Here is a 15,854-nt window from a genome sequence, read left to right as displayed (position 1 = left end):
CCAGCAAAAGCTGCCAAAAATTAGGACGGAGCAACTTGCAATGCCCCTTACAGGAGCCATGCAGTACAGCATATTACAAACATAAGTCCCATTATTGGGGAGTGGGTGTCCCATAGTATTTGCTTAAGCTTTCCCAGCAAAAGCTGCCAAAAATTAGGATGGAGCAACTTGCAATGCCGATTACAAAAGCCATGCAGTACAGCATATTACAAACATAAGTCCCATTATTGGGGAGTGGGTGTCCCATAGTATTTGCTTATGCTTTCCCAGCAAAAGCTGCCAAAAATTAGGACGGAGCAACTTGCAATGCCCCTTACAAGAGCCATGCAGTACAGCATATTACAAACATAAGTCCCATTATTGGGGAGTGGTTGTCCCATAGTATTTGCTTATGCTTTCCCAGCAAAAGCTGCCAAAAATTAGGACGGAGCAACTTGCAATGCCCCTTACAAGAGCCATGCAGTACAGCATATTACAAACATAAGTCCCATTATTGGGGAGTGGGTGTCCCATCGTATTTGCTTATGCTTTCCCAGCAAAAGCTGCCAAAAATTAGGACGGAGCAACTTTAATGCCCCTTACAAGAGCCATGTAGTACAGCATATTACAAACATAAGTCCCATTATTGGGGAGTGGGTGTCCCATAGTATTTACTTATGCTTTCCCAGCAAAAGCTGCCAAAAATTAGGATGGAGCAACTGGCAATGCCCCTTACAAGAGCCATGCAGTACAGCATATTACAAACATAAGTCCCATTATTGGGGAGTGGGTGTCCCATAGTATTTGCTTATGCTTTCCCAGCAAAAGCTGCCAAAAATTAGGACGGAGCAACTTGCAATGCCCCTTACAAGAGCCATGCAGTACAGCATATTACAAACATAAGTCCCATTATTGGGGAGTGGGTGTCCCATAGTATTTGCTTATGCTTTCCCAGCAAAAGCTGCCAAAAATTAGGACGGAGCAACTTGCAATGCCCCTTACAAGAGCCATGCAGTACAGCATATTACAAACATAAGTCCCATTATTGGGGAGTGGGTGTCCCATAGTATTTGCTTATCCTTTCCAAGCAAAAGCTGCCAAAAATTAGGACGGAGCAACTTGCAATGCCCCTTACAAGAGCCATGCAGTACAGCATATTACAAACATAAGTCCCATTATTGGGGAGTGGGTGTCCCATAGTATTTGCTTATGATTTCCCAGCAAAAGCTGCCAAAAATTAGGACGGAGCAACTTTAATGCCCCTTACAAGTGCCATGCAGTACAGCATATTACAAACATAAGTACCATTATTGGGGAGTGGGTGTCCCATAGTATTTACTTATGCTTTCCCAGCAAAAGCTGCCAAAAATTAGGACGGAGCAACTTGCAATGCCCCTTACAAGAGCCATGCAGTACAGCATATTACAAACATAAGTCCCATTATTGGGGAGTGGGTGTCCCATAGTATTTGCTTATGCTTTCCCAGCAAAAGCTGCCAAAAATTAGGACGGAGCAACTTGCAATGCCCCTTACAAGAGCCATGCAGTACAGCATATTACAAACATAAGTCCCATTATTGGGGAGTGGGTGTCCCATAGTATTTGCTTATCCTTTCCAAGCAAAAGCTGCCAAAAATTAGGACGGAGCAACTTGCAATGCCCCTTACAAGAGCCATGCAGTACAGCATATTACAAACATAAGTCCCATTATTGGGGAGTGGTTGTCCCGTGGTATTTGCTTATGCTTTCCAAGCAAAAGCTGCCAAAAATTAGAAAGGAGCAACTTGCAATGCCCCTTACAAGACCCATGCAGTACAGAATATTACAAACATAAGTCCCATTATTGGGGAGTGGGTGTCCCATAGTATTTGCTTATGCTTTCCAAGCAAAAGCTGCCAAAAATTAGGACGGAGCAACTTGCAATGCCCCTTACAAGAGCCATGCAGTACAGCATATTACAAACATAAGTCCCATTATTGGGAAGTGGGTGTCCCATAGTATTTGCTTATGCTTTCCCAGCAAAAGCTGCCAAAAATTAGGACAGAGCAACTTGCAATGCCCCTTACAAGAGCCATGCAGTACAGCATATTACAAACATAAGTCCCATTATTGGGGAGTGGGTGTCCCATAGTATTTGCTTATGCTTTCCCAGCAAAAGCTGCCAAAAATTAGGACGGAGCAACTTGCAATGCCCCTTACAAGAGCCATGCAGTACAGCATATTACAAACATAAGTCCCATTATTGGGGAGTGGGTGTCCCATAGTATTTGCTTATGCTTTCCCAGCAAAAGCTGCCAAAAATTAGGACGGAGCAACTTGCAATGCCCCTTACAAGAGCCATGCAGTACAGCATATTACAAACATAAGTCCCATTATTGGGGAGTGGGTGTCCCATAGTATTTGCTTATGCTTTCCCAGCAAAAGCTGCCAAAAATTAGGACGGAGCAACTTGCAATGCCCCTTACAAGAGCCATGCAGTACAGCATATTACAAACATAAGTCCCATTATTGGGTAGTGGGTGTCCCATAGTATTTGCTTATCCTTTCCAAGCAAAAGCTGTCAAAAATTAGGACGGAGCAACTTGCTATGCCCCTTACAAGAGCCATGCAGTACAGCATATTACAAACATAAGTCCCATTATTGGGGAGTGGGTGTCCCATAGTATTTGGTTATGCTTTCACAGCAAAAGCTGCCAAAAATTAGGACGGAGCAACTTGCAATGCCCCTTACAAGAGCCATGCAGTGCAGCATATTACAAACATAAGTCCCATTATTGGGGAGTGGGTGTCCCATAGTATTTGCTTATGCTTTCCCAGCAAAAGCTGCCAAAAATTAGGACGGAGCAACTTGCAATGCCCCTTACAAGAGCCATGCAGTACAGCATATTACAAACATAAGTCCCATTATTGGGGAGTGGGTGTCCCATAGTATTTGCTTATGCTTTCCCAGCAAAAGCTGCCATAAATTAGGACGGAGCAACTTGCAATGCCCCTTACAAGAGCCATGCAGTACAGCATATTACAAACATAAGTCCCATTATTGGGGAGTGGGTGTCCCATAGTATTTGCTTATGCTTTCCAAGCAAAAGCTGCCAAAAATTAGGATGGAGCAACTTGCAATGCCCCTTACAAGAGCCATGCAGTACAGCATATTACAAACATAAGTCCCATTATTGGGTATTGGGTGTCCCATAGTATTTGCTTATGCCTTGCAAGCAAAAGCTGCCAAAAATAAGGACGGATGAACTTGCAATGCTGGCACCCTGGTGGTATAGTGGTGGTGGCGGCTGAGGATAAGGAGAAGAAGATTAAACAGCCGAAACGAGGAAGCGTATACCCATGTGTGGGTGTGAAGCGGTGCATGTGAATACACCTCCCGAAATAACACAGTGGATTTGACTTTATATTACTCTGCTGTCATTTGGTGGTGATGAGAAGTCTGGCCCAATCCAGCCCTTGTTCATTTTGATAAGGGTCAGCTTGTCAGCATTGTCAGTTGACAGGCGAGTGCGCTTATCAGTTATAATTCCCCCAGCGGCACTAAAAACACGCTCCGATAACACGCTAGCGGCAGGGCAGGCAAGGACCTCCAAGGCGTACAGAGCGAGTTCATTCCAAGTGTCCAGCTTGGATACCCAATAATTAAAAGGCACAGAGGAATCACGGAGGACGGTGGTAACATAGTAACATAGTAACATAGTTTGTAAAGCCGAATAAAGACTTGCGTCCATCAAGTTCGACCTGTTAGTTCTGTAATTGCTAAAGTTGATCCAGAGGAAGGCAAAAACCCCAAATGATTTAGCCAGTCTTCACCTGAGGAAAAATTCCCTCCCGACTCTGAAACCAGCAGTCAGAATAAATCCCTGTATCAACCTATTATTTTATTTTATTTTTAAGTATACGCTGAAATCTGCCTGGTATCTAGAAATGCATCCAGTCCCTGCTTGAACTGGTGTATTGAATCCGACATTACCGTCTCCTCACTCAGTGAATTCCATATTCTCACTGCTCTTACCGTGAAGAACCCCTTCCTATGCTGGTGTTGAAACCTTTTCTCTTCCAGTCTTAGTGAATGCCCTCTTCTTACCATAATATCCTTCCTTTTGAACAAATCCCGGGCAAGATCTCTATACTGTCCCCTAACATATTTGTACACATTTATTATGTCCCCCCTCAACCTTCTCTTTTCCAGGCTCAATAGTCCTAGTTTTGCCAACCTCTCTGGGTATTGCAGTCCCTCCATTCCCTTTATTAATTTTGTTGCCCTCCTTTGTACCTTTTCAAGCTCATTTATATCCTTTCTATATATTGGGGCCCATAACTGAGCACAGTATTCCAAGTGTGGTCTGACCAGTGCTTTGTACAGTGGAAGAACAATGTTCTCATCCTTTGCAGCTATACCTCTTCTGATACATCCCATTACCCTGTTTGCCCTTATAGCAGCGGCCTGACTTTGGGCACTCCAATTTAGTTTGCTATCAATCAAGATGCCCAAGTCCTTCTCCATCTCTGAATTCCCCAATGATTTCCCATTCAGTGAGTACTGGTGACTTCCATTTTTCCTTCCCATATGTATGACCTTACATTTCTCCTCGTTAAACCTCATTTGCCATTTAATGCTCCACCTACCCAGCTTATCCAAATCCCTCTGTAGGTCTGCACTGTCCTCTTTTGTATTAATTGTTTTACATAACTTTGTGTCATCTGCAAATATTGATATTTTACTATTTATCCCATTGACTATGTCGTTAATAAAGATATTAAATAACATTGGGCCTAGTACAGACCCCTGTGGTACCCCACTAGTGACGCTTACCCAATCTGAGTATATTCCATTTATAACCACCCTCTGCCTTCTATCCTTTAGCCAGTTAGCTACCCACTTGCAGACATTTTCCCCCAGCCCCATCATTCTCATTTTGTATACCAACCTATTATGTGGCACGCTATCGAACGCTTTTGAGAAGTCGAGATACACGACATCCAGTGGTTCCCCCTGATCTACTCGAGAGCTAACCTCCTCGTAGAAGTCAATCAGGTTTGTTTGGCAGGAGCGATTCCTCATGAATCCATGTTGGTTCGGGATTAAAAGATTATTAGCATCAAGATGCTCCATAATTGCCTCTTTAATGAAGCTTTCAAAAATTTTGCCCACAACGGACGTCAGACTCACCGGCCGATAGTTTCCGGCGTCACTTTTCGCTCCCTTTTTGAATATTGGCACTACATTCGCCTGTCGCCAATCAAGTGGTACAGACCCAGTGTCAACAGAGTCCTTAAATATAAGATATAACGGTCTGTCTATCACATTACTTAGTTCCCTTAGTACCCGTTGGTGTATGCCATCAGGTCCTGGTGATTTGTTTATTTTAATGTTACTGAGGCGTTTCTGTACCTCAACTTGGGTTAGATTAGTCATACTTAGTGGAGGATTAAGCTTGTCACTTCTCATTTCTCCTGTTAGTTCTATTTCCTTTGTGAAAGTTGTCGAAAAAAATTATTTAATAGATTAGCTTTATCCTCATCTTTCTCTATGATTTTGCCTTCCTCACTTTTTATCGGTCCAATATTATCCAATTTAATCCTTTTACTATTTATATACGTAAAGAACAGTTTGGGATTTGATCTACTTTCCCTAGCAATACGTTTCTCTGTTTCCTCCTTCGCTATTTTTATTTGTTTTTTACAGGTTCTCGTTTTTTCCTTGTAACACATTAGTGCCTCCTTACTGTTTTCCTGTTTTAATCTCCTGAATGCCTCTTTTTTGCTATTTAACGCCCCTTTTACGTTCTTGTTCAACCATATTGGTTTCCTCTTATTTCTGGCCCTTTTATTCCCATACGGTATATACCTCTCGCACTGAGTATTCAGAATTCTTTTGAAGGTTTCCCATTTACTATTCGTATTCCATTGATTAAGTACTTTGTCCCAGTCAATAAGTTGAAGGTTTTCTATCAGCTGATCAAACTTCGCCCTCCTAAAGTTTAATGTTTTTGTTGTTCCCTTATTGATAACCCTACTGAAGGGCATTTTGAAGTCGATAATATTATGATCGCAATTACCTAGGTGCCCCCCTATCTGTACATCAGTTATTCTATCAGGCCTATTAGTCAATATTAAGTCCAACACGGCCTTCCCTTTCGTTGGTTCCTGCACTAGTTGGGAGAGATAATTATCCTTAATATTTGTCAAGAACCTTTTTCCTTTCTGAGATCTTCAGGTTTCTGTTTCCCAGTCAATATCCGGGTAGTTGAAATCCCCCATTACAATCACTTCATTATGTTTTGCTACTTTGTCTATTTGTCCTAATAGCAGATTCTCATTCTCCTCTGTTATATTTGGTGGCTTATAGCAGACCCCCAGTAATATTTTATTATTATTTTTTGCCCCCTCTATCTCTACCCACATGGACTCGACCCCCTCTTCTCCCTCTCCCAAATCTTCCCTTAGTCTGGGTTTTAGACATGACTTTACATATAAGCAGACTCCTCCGCCTTTCCCCTGTTTCCGGTCCCTTCTAAATAAACTATAATCTAATAAATTTACTGCCCAGTCGTAGCTATCGTCTAGCCAAGTCTCTGTTATACCTACGATGTCATACCTCTCCTCCGATATAAGCGCCCGCAACTCATCCGCCTTATTGGTCAGGCTTCTTGCGTTGGTCAGCATGCAAGATAAAACTTTGGGGTTATTTAGCATCCTATTCTTCTCTAACGATCTAACTGTACTATCCCCACCCCCCTCTCCACCCTCATTATATTCACTTCTCCCCTTCCCCCTTGCTTGCCTCACATCCCACCTATTTCCTTGGTTTACCCCCCCGTCTCTAGTTTAAAAACTCCTCCAACCTATTAGCCATCTTCTTCCCCAGCACCGCTGCACCCTCCCCATTGAGGTGCAGCCCGTCCCTACGGTAGAGCCTGTAGTCGACCGCGAAGTCGGCCCAGTTCTCCATGAACCCAAACCCTTCTGCCTTGCACCAACTCTTTAGCCACTTATTCACCTCCCTAACTTCCCGTTGGCGCTCCTGTGTGGCTCGTGGGATTGGTAGTATTTCTGAGAAAACTACCTTGGAGGTCCTTGCCCTAAGCTTCCTACCTAGGTCCCTGAAATCATTTTTAAGGACCCTCCATCTACCACTCACTTTGTCATTGGTGCCGATGTGGACCATGACCGCTGGGTCTTCGCCAGCCCCACCCAATAACCTGTCAACCCGATCCGCGATGTGCCGGACTCGAGCGCCAGGGAGGCAGCACACCGTTCGGCGATCCCGGTCTTTGTGACAGATTGCCCTGTCTGTCCCCCTAATAATAGAGTCACCCACTACCAGAACCTGTCTTGCCTGCCTTACACTTCCCCCCTCCCCCTCATTACTGGAGCATACACTCCCCCGGCGGTCAGAGGATCTGTCGTGCTCCAATAATGCCGGTTGTGAACCAGCCTTCCTATACTTCTTCCCTCTATCCCTCCTAACTGTTATCCAGCTCCCTGCCTGTTCAGCCTGCACTTCCCCTCTATGCTCCACCCCCAGTATTGACCCATTGAGTGTCTGCTCGGTGAGCAGCAAACTCCGTTCCATGTTGTCGATGCTCCTCAGTATCGCGATCTGAGCACTTAGATCCAGAATTTGGGCTTCCAAGTGCACGATATGCTCACATCTCTCGCAGCAGTATGGATCCTCGAGCGGTTGCTCACGGAATGCATACATTGCGCAAGACGTACACTGCACGGCTTCGTCCAACATGGACGTCATTCTAAATATGGGGATACAGTCAGTATATATATATATATATATATATATATATACGGCCGGCGCTGCACGCTATCACAGCGCTCTCTTGCGCTCGTCCCTCTGGTCGCCTCCTACCGGTCCACCCGGTCCACTCGGTCACCTCCGCCTGGCTCCCTCACCGGAGGGCCGCGAGCCGAGTCGGACCTCGCCGCACGCCGCTCACCACAGCCACACCACAGCCCACGTGCTCACACCCCGCGCGCGCTGTCACTTCCGGTCACGTGCTCTCTCTGTAGCTGGGAAGGGGTCAGATGAAAAAGTCCTAGAGATGTTTTTCCCTCCTTCCCAGCTCCTACAGCAGCACAAACTCCCAGCACCAACAGGCTCCTCCTCTTCCTCTTCCTGTCTGGAGCTCAATGCACCTCCTCGTTACGATCGGCAAGGTACTCCCTCACCATCTTTTGAAACTTTCCACTCCTTGTGAGAGTACCCCGCGCCTCAGGGCCTGTAAGCTGGGCGGGTGTCAGAAAACTGTCCCAGAACGTTGACAGTGTTCCCCTGCCTCTGCTGGATTGGAGTTGCATCTCTCTCGCCTGTACGCCTTGGTTGGGCAACGAACTGTGACCTCTGCCGCTAGCGTGTTCAGATGGGAATTTTTTTAAGAGTTCTGCAGCAAGGGCCTTCTGGTATTGCCCCATTTTTGTAGACCTCTCCAACTCAGGAATAAGAGAGTGAAAGTTCTCCTTGTAGCGGGGGTCTACAAGTGTCACCAACCAGTAATGACTGTCACCCAACATTTTGACAATGCGAGGGTCACGGTTAAGGCAGCGTAACATAAAGTCAGCCATGCGTGCCAGACTGGTAACGGGCAAGATTTCCGTGTCCTCACCAAGATGACGACTGACCATGCTCTCCTCCTCCTCCTCTTCCTCCTCCCCCCTGTCCTCAGGCCACCCACGCTGAACCGACGGTATGACACTTGTACAGGTACTACCGTCTACAACGCATGATAGCAGCTCCTGTTCTTCCTCCTCCTCCTCCTCCTCCTCTCCCTCACTGTCCCCCAATACACGTTGGGATGAGATGAGGCTGGGCTGTGTGTAATCGCCCGCTACGGCTTCTTGATCCATCTCATCATACTCTGGCTGCAATGCCTCCTCTTTAATTCTCTGCAGAGAGCGTTGCAAAAGATAGACAAGTGGGATGCTGACACTAATGATGGCGTCATCGCCACTCACCATCTTGGTGGCCTCCTCAAAGTTTGTCAGGATGGTACATATGTCAGACATCCAGGTCCACTCCTGAGGTCTTATGTGTGGAGTCTGACCTGAATATCGACGGCCTTGTTGCAGCTGGTACTCCACAACTGCTCTCTTCTGCTCACAAATCCTTTGCAACATGTGGAGGGTAGAGTTCCAACGTGTGGGGACATCACACACCAGTCGATGTGCCGGAAGCTGCAAACGCTGCTGTAACACAGCAAGGGCGGCGGAAGCTGTAGCTGACTTGCGAAAATGAGCTGACAGGCGGCGTACTTTCACGAGCAGATCTGGCAACTCGGGGTACGATTTAAGAAACCGCTGAACCACGAGGTTAAGCACATGAGCCAGGCATGGTGCGTGTGTGATCTCACCTCACCTCAGAGCCGCCACCAGGTTACGGCCATTGTCACACACGCCCATGCCGGGATGTAGGTTCAGCGGTCTCAGCCACAGATCTGCCTGCTCTTTCACAGCTGTCCACAACTCACAAGCAGTGTGAGGTTTATCACCTAAGCTTATGAGTTTCAGCACAGACTGTTGCCGCTTGGCGGAGGCAGTACTGCAATGCTTCCAGCTTGTAACTGATGTGGTGATATCTGAGATGGAGGCTGAACATGTGGAGGAGGAGGAGGATGCGCAGGAGCTGTACACTGTGGGGGCAACTCTGACAGACATAGGGCCCGCAATCCTCACTGTGGGGAGGATGTGTTCCGTCCCAAGGTCCGACTGGGTCCCGGCTTCCACTATGTTTACCCAGTGTGCCGTCAGAGAGATGCCTGGCCACAAGCACTTGTCCACGTGTCCGTTGTCAGGTGGACTCTCCCAGTAACTGCGTTGTTGAGGGCACGGCAGATGCTTTGGAACACGTGCTTGTGTAGTACGGGGATGGCACACCGGGCAAAATAGTGTCGGCTGGGGACCGAGTACCGAGGGACGGCCACCGCCATAAGATTGCGGAAGGATTCCGTCTCCACCATCAGCAGGAGGTGAGCTGAGTTCATTGGACAAGAGCTCACCTTATGCACGTCACTGACAGCGTGGGAAAATTCTCCTGCACTCAGCGCTTCAGCGTGGGAGAATTCTCACGCTGAAGTGCTGAGTGCAGGAGAATTGTCCCACGCTGTCAGTGACGTGCATGAGGTGAGCTCATGTCCAATGAACTCAGCTCACCTCATGCACCTCACTGACGGCGTGGGAAAATTCTCCTGCACTCAGCGCTTCAGCGTGAGAATTCTCCCACGCTGTAAGTGACGTGCATGAGGTGCGCCGAGTTCATTGGACATGAACTCGTCTCATCTTTATGCCGTCACAGCCAGACACTGCAGAGCGCAAGCAAGCCTGCGCTTCTCAGTGTCTGCGGGATGACAGGCTGGATGGCGGCGTTCTGCTGCGGTCCAGCCTGTCATCTCGATGTAGCAGAGCTGAAGCTGTCGTGGGAACCATGGAAAGGTAAGGATGAGGTTGCTTTATTATTTTATTTTTATTACAGGAGATCGTTGGCTTCAGCTGGAATGGGCGTGATGGTAAGTATGGTTTAATTTAGAACAATAAAGAATTGTGTCTTTATTTCAATTAAAGGACTTTATTCTGGGTGTTTGTGTTTTTTTTAACTTTGACTATGGGGTTAGTAATGGGGGTGTCTTATAGACGCCTCTCCATTACTAACCTGGGCTTGATGTCAGCTGGCATTATAAGCTGACATCAACCCCAGCCCTATTACCCCCTGCCATCGCACCAGGGCAGCGTGGAAGAGTGAGGCTAAGTGCCAGAATTGGCGCATCCTATGAATGCGCCATTTCTGGGGCGGCTGACGGCTGGTGTTTCTAGCCTGGGAGGGGGCCAATATTCATGGCTCCCTTCCTGGGCTATTAATATCAGCCCCCAGCTGTCTGCCTAGCCTTTGCTAGCTATTAAATTAGGGGGGACCCCACGTCATTTTTTTGGGGGGGTCCCCCATTTTAATAGCTAGTAAAGGCTATGTATTCAGCTGGGGGCTGATATTAGTAGCCTGGGAAGCTCCGTGGGTATTACCCCCTTCCCAGGCTTCAAACATCTGCCCCAGCTGTCTGCTTAACCTCCGCTAGAGCCTAAAATTAAGGGGAACCCCACGCCAATTTTTTTAATAATAAATCCTTTATTTTAATACTAAATGACAAGTACAGTAACCAACACTGTCACTGTACTTCATATATATGTGACTGACATGTTTCTATCTATCTAATCTATGTGTGAAGCTCTATTCTGTCTGTTATAAATTGTCGGGTACAGATGCTGAATTGCCGGCCGGCTTTCTTAAAGAGACGGTGCATGAAAACACTATTATTTTTTTTAATAAATCCTTTACACTAAATGACAAGTACAGTAAGCAACACTGTCACTGCACTTCATATATATGTGACTGACATGTTTCTATCTATCTAATCTATGTGTGAAGCTCTATTCTGTCTGTTATAAATTGTCGGGTACCGCTGCTGAATTGCCGGCCGGCTTTTTTAAAGAGACAGTGCATGAAAACACGATTATATTTTTTAATAAATCCTTTACACTAAATGACAAGTACAGTAATCAACACTGTCACTGTACTTCATATATATGTGACTGACATGTTTCTATCTAATCTATGTGTGATTCTCTATTCCTTCTATTCTAAATTGTCGGGTACCGCTGCTGAATTGCCGGCCGGCTTTTTTAAAGAGACGGTGCATGAAAACACTATTATTTTTTTTGATAAATCCCTTACGCTAAATGACAAGTACAGTAAGCAGCACTTTCACTGTACTTCATATATATGTGGCTGACATGTTTATATCTATCTAATCTATGTGTGAAGCTCTATTCTTTCGGTTCTAAATTGTCGGGTACCGGTGTATGCCGCTGCTGAATTGCCGGCTTTTCATGTTTCACTGTTGGCACTGTTCCCATCGATTTGGGCAATCACTGTAATGCCACAACCACCATGGCTGTGGCATTACAGTGAGTGGCAGACAATCCCTGCATGATTGGTGCTCTAAATAGCACCAGACATGCAGGACACGCTTTTGGTGCACGAACAGTTATCGAACATAACCTCGAACAGCCGAATTTTTTGCAAATCGTTCGGGTTCGTCGAACAACTCGAACACCGCCCAAAACAGCTCGAATATGAGATTGGCGAACAGTTCTAGTCGAACACCGCTCATCTCTAATCTTTACATGCAGTATGGACAGAGGATTGCCTTGCACACACAACAGGGGGTTCTATTGCACGCACAACAGTGGAAGAAGCAGTGGTGACACCCGCTGACACTGGTCGTGGACCCTGGGTTTCGCCCCACAAAGTCGGGTGCTTTGCTGCCATGTGCCTGATCATGCTGGTGGTGGTCAGGCTGGTACTTTTGTCACCCCTGCTGATGCTGGCATGGCAGGTGGAACATATGGCCTTTTTGGGGTTATCAGCAGAGTCTTTAAAAAAATTCCAGACTCTGGAAGACCTACCGCTTGTACTGGCAACGTCCCTCGTGTTGGTGTTACGGGGAACGGTTGCCTGCCTTCTGTCTGCGGCCACCACACTGCTTCTTCCTGCCTGTTGGGGTACTCTGCCTCCCTCCCCCTGTGTGCTGCTGGCCTCACTCTGCATGTCCTCCTTCCACGTTGGGTCAGTTACTAGATCATCCACCACCTCCTCCTCTTCCACTTGCGCACCACGATCCTCCTCCTCACTTCCTGGCAATTGTGTCTCGTCATCGTCCACCTCTTGTGACAGATTGCCAACGTCGACTTCCTGTGGCCGTGGCTGTTCAAATATTTGGGCATCGCAACATGGGATCTCCTCTTCCACCACATCAAGCGTATCAGGCGAGGGGCCCAAATATGGAAATGGACCAGTGAACAGCTCTTCAGAGTGTCCAAGTGTGGGATCACTTGCTGTCTGACGACACTCGGCATGGTGGGAGGAAGGAGCATCAGGGTGAGGAGGAGTATGCGGTCGAGACTCAAGGCTACTAAGAGCTGACCGTGTGGAAGACAGACAGGAGGTGGTGGTGCCCAGGTAACTGGAAGTATTATCTGCTATCCAATTAATAACCTGTTCACATTGATCAGTTCTCAATACTGGTGTTGTTCTGTGCTTCCCTAGTAATTCGGTCAAGAAGTGGGAGCGAAAAGATGTGACTGTTGGTTGTGGCACATTTTCACCTTGGCCACGGCCCCGTCCTCTGCACGAACCATCACCAGAACGTCCACTTCCACGTCCCTTGCCACGCGCCTTGCCCTTTGTAAATGAATTAAAATAGTTTACACTTGCACTATCAATGGAAAAAGGGTAATAAAGAGTAGATTAGAACCGTGGAAGAGGAAAACTTCAGTTATTGTTTACTGGGGTATACCACACTTTTTTAAATAGAGATATTTGCGGCTGAACAGTGTGCGACGCACTCAAACTGCTTTTTTTTAGATACCAAAGGCCCAAAACTGGATAGTACAGCGATTTGACCCGTGGAACTGCGAAACCACACTGGGATGTCGGGCCTACACAAGACTATTTTCAACAGATATATTTTTGTGTCACAACAGTCAGGAGACACTACTGTTTTTCTTTACGGAAAAAACTACCAAAACCTGAATAATAGAGATTTTATACCGTGGGATGGCAAAACCACAGTTATTGTTTACTAGGGTATACCACACTTTTTTAAATAGAGATATTTGCGGCTGAACAGTGAGCGACACACTCAAACTGCTTTTTTTTTAGATACCAAAGGCCCAAAACTGGATAGTACAGCGATTTGACCCGTGGAACTGCAAAACCACACTGGGATGTCGGGCCTACACAAGACTATTTTCAACAGATATATTTTTGTGTCACAACAGTCAGGAGACACTACTGTTTTTCTTTAAGGAAAAAACTCCCAAAACCTGAATAATAGAGATTTTTTACCGTGGGATGGCAAAACCACAGTTATTGTTTACTCGGGTATACCACACTTTTTTAAATAGAGATATTTGCGGCTGAACAGTGAGCGACACACTCAAACTGCTTTTTTTTTACATACCTAAGGCCCAAAACTGGATAGTACAGCGATTTGACCCGTGGAACTGCGAAACCACACTGGGATGTCGGGCCTACACAAGACTATTTTCAACAGATATATTTTTGTGTCACAACAGCCAGGAGACACTACTGTTTTTCTTTACGGAAAAAACTACCAAAAGCTGAATAATAGAGATTTTTTACCGCGGGATGGCAAAACCACAGTTATTGTTTACTGGGGTATACCACACTTTTTTAAATAGAGATATTTGCGGCTGAACAGTGAGAGACACACTCAAACAGCTTTTTTTTACATACCAAAGGCCCAAAACTGGATAGTACAGCGATTTGACCCGTGGAACTGCGAAACCACACTGGGATGTCGGGCCTACACAAGACTATTTTCAACAGATATATTTTTGTGTCACAACAGTCAGGAGACACTACTGTTTTTCTTTATGGAAAAAGCAACCAAAAGCTGAATAATAGAGATTTTTTACTGTGGGATGGCAAAACCACAGTTATTGTTTACTGGGGTATACCACACTTTTTTAAATAGAGATATTTGCAGCTGAACAGTGAGCGACACACTCAAACTGCTTTTTTTTTAGATACCAAAGGCCCAAAACTGGATAGTACAGCGATTTGACCTGTGGAACTGCGAAACCACACTGGGATGTTGGGCCTACACAAGACTATTTTCAACAGATATATTTTTGAGTCACAACAGTCAGGAGACACTACTGTTTTTCTTTACGGAAAAAACAACCAAAAGCTGAATAATAGAGATTTTTTACCGTGGGATGGCAAAACCACAGTTATTGTTTACTGGGGTATACCACACTTTTTTAAATAGAGATATTTGCGGCTGAACAGTGAGCGACACACTCAAACTGCTTTTTTTTAGATACCAAAGGCCCAAAACTGGATAGTACAGCGATTTGACCAGTGGAACTGCGAAACCACACTGGGATGTCGGGCCTACACAAGACTATTTTCAACAGATATATTTTTGTGTCACAACAGCCAGGAGACACTACTGTTTTTCTTTACGGAAAAAACTACCAAAAGCTGAATAATAGAGATTTTTTACCGTGGGATGGCAAAACCACAGTTATTGTTTACTGGGTATACCACACTTTTTTAAATAGAGATATTTGCGGCTGAACAGTGAGCGACACACTCAAGCTGCTTTTTTTTTACATACCAAAGGCCCAAAACTGGATAGTACAGCGATTTGACCCGTGGAACTGCGAAACCACACTGTGATGTCGGGCCTACACAAGACTATTTTCAACAGATATATTTTGGTGTCACAACAGTCAGGAGACACTACTGTTTTTCTTTACGGAAAAAACAACCAAAAGCTGAATAATAGAGATTTTTTACCGTGGGATGGCAAAACCACAGTTATTGTTTACTGGGGTATACCACACTTTTTTAAATAGAGATATTTGCGGCTGAACAGTGCGCGACACACTCAAACTGTTTTTTTTTAGATACCAAAGGCCCAAAACTGGATAGTACAGCGATTTGACCCGTGGAACTGCGAAACCACACTGGGATGTCGGGCCTACACAAGACTATTTTCAACAGATATATTTTTGTGTCATAACAGTCAGGATACACTACTGTTATTCTTTACGGAAAAAACTACCAAAACCTGAATAATAGAGATTTTTTACCGTGGGATGGCAAAACCACAGTTATTGTTTACTGGGTTATACCACACTTTTTTAAATAGAGATATTTGCGGCTGAACAGTGAGCGACACACTCAAACTGATTTTTTTTTAGATACCAAAGGCCCAAAACTGGATAGTACAGCAATTTGACCCGTGGAACTGCGAAACCACACTGGTATGTCGGGCCTAC

At 45.5% G+C, this 15,854-nt stretch overlaps 1 protein-coding gene across 4 annotated transcripts in view; it reads right to left on the bottom strand.

Moving 5' to 3' along the window:
• Positions 1–15,854, bottom strand: part of LOC141161593 (uncharacterized) — a 674,484-nt gene that overhangs the window by 214,157 nt on the left and 444,473 nt on the right. The window lies entirely within an intron of this gene.

Source organism: Phyllobates terribilis, unplaced genomic scaffold (assembly GCF_046119375.1).
Source record: "Phyllobates terribilis strain yellow unplaced genomic scaffold, ASM4611937v1 Scaffold_9__5_contigs__length_417890890, whole genome shotgun sequence".
Lineage (NCBI taxonomy): Eukaryota > Metazoa > Chordata > Amphibia > Anura > Dendrobatidae > Phyllobates > Phyllobates terribilis.
This window is presented reverse-complemented; position numbering and strand designations above follow the sequence as displayed.